The sequence below is a fragment of the Rousettus aegyptiacus genome, unplaced genomic scaffold (genome assembly GCF_014176215.1).
Source record: "Rousettus aegyptiacus isolate mRouAeg1 unplaced genomic scaffold, mRouAeg1.p scaffold_m13_p_11, whole genome shotgun sequence".
NCBI lineage: Eukaryota > Metazoa > Chordata > Mammalia > Chiroptera > Pteropodidae > Rousettus > Rousettus aegyptiacus.
The window spans coordinates 22,265,266-22,266,954 of record NW_023416286.1 but is presented as its reverse complement, the minus strand read 5'-3'; the positions used below and the strand labels follow the sequence as shown (position 1 = coordinate 22,266,954).

Here is a 1,689-nt window from a genome sequence, read left to right as displayed (position 1 = left end):
AAATTCACATTTTATTTAGATTATTCTCCCTGGACTACTGGAGCTACTTATTGTGCATCTGTGTTTCTAAAAGAAACACCCAACAATTCCAGGGTCATCAGCCCATCCTATTTTTTATTATGACATGAGTGGTTACTATTCTGTCTTTAAATACCACACATTTAATCTCCGAGGACCCTGGTGGGTCATTTACTAACTATCCAAATAATTTTACCTTTTGAGGCTTTGAGCAAGTCTCGTGTCCTCTTAAATTCCCTCAAACACTATAGGCTCTGTAGATTGCTACTCTTCTCTAATTTTTTTAGCGTTTATTACAAGTACCCACAGGAGAGCGTACTGGCTTATCTTAGAATTCTTGCCTTACAACCACAGTAACTTTTTACTTCCATTTATGTTCCCAAGGTGCCTAGCATATTGTAAGAAACATCCTGGTGCTGTTAACTTGCTGATTAACTGATTCTTGACCTTTCATCAGAGAAGTAGTTGTCTTAAATCAATGGAAAAATTCTCTAGAGGTTTATTGGTGGTGGAGGGGCAAGGAGGTCATGAATAAAAGGCAGAAAAAGCATTACAGGAGCTAGCGAGGCAGGTGCCTGTTCTGCCAGTACTATCTGTCCCACCCATCTACCAAAGGGCCTGGAATGATTACCATTAGAGTCGTTTGAGACATACTGACTTCTAACTGGTAAATGGGAGATCTAACACTTTGGGACACTGGGACAGGAGACATGTTATGTATAAGTATTAACTCTTTGTTCTAGTCATAGAGCATAGAGCCCAGAGGCGCTGGTGCGGGGAAGAGAGGTTTCTGGCACGGAAAAGCAGATGCCTGGTGAAAGGAATCTTCCTTTGCTCCAGTCGGGACCCTTTCAATAACAGGAAGCAATTTACGGGCCTCAAAAGAGAAAGGTTAATCAGCAAAAGGCAGAATAAGATGAGGGACAACAAATTTTGTCAGTTTCTTTCTTTTTTTTTTCTTTTTCTTTTTCTTTCTTCTTTTTTTTTTTTTTTTTTTTTTTTTTTTAGGAAAGGCAACTTTTGGCTGACCTCACAGATTGCAAGGACCTAGTCAGTTTACAATCCCTTATTATTTCTTTTTATTTCTTTTTTACACTACAGCACTTATTCTTCCTAGGTGGTCTCCACTCCAAGTACTAATCAGGCCCAACCCTGCTTAGCTTCTGAGATCAGACGGGATCGGGATTGTTCAGGGTAGTAGCATGGCTGTAGCGTCAGTTTCTTAAGACTGATCTGTGATCGGGAATTGGAGTGTTCATAATGAGGACAATTTTCTTTTCCCATTGTCATTCCTCGCAGTTCTGGTGGGGGCATATATGCCTGGATTTCTGCTTCATTTGTGAAATCTTTCACGTTACAGAAAATATACACCAAATACTACTACTACTACTACTACTACTACTTCTTCTTCTTCTTCTTCTTCTTCTTCTTCTTCTTCTTCTTCTTCTTCTTCTTCTTCTTCTTCTTCTTCTTCTTCTTCTTCTTCTTCTTCTTCTACAGAGCTAGGGAACACTGTAAAAAAATTACGGGAGTAATTAAAAAACATCTTCAGCTTTGATTCACTCCTTTGCAATATTTTGGTTTTAAATCAGACATTCAAGTCCTCCATAAATATAGAAAGCAAACTTCACAACCACAAATATACATTTAAAGTCTAAATGTCCTCAAATG

General features: G+C 38.5%; 1 pseudogene; it reads right to left on the bottom strand.

Annotated features, from left to right (window-relative positions):
• Window positions 1-1,110: 1,110 nt before the first annotated feature.
• LOC118609851 lies at window positions 1,111-1,232 on the bottom strand (annotated as a pseudogene).
• Between the last annotated feature and the right edge of the window lie 457 nt (window positions 1,233-1,689).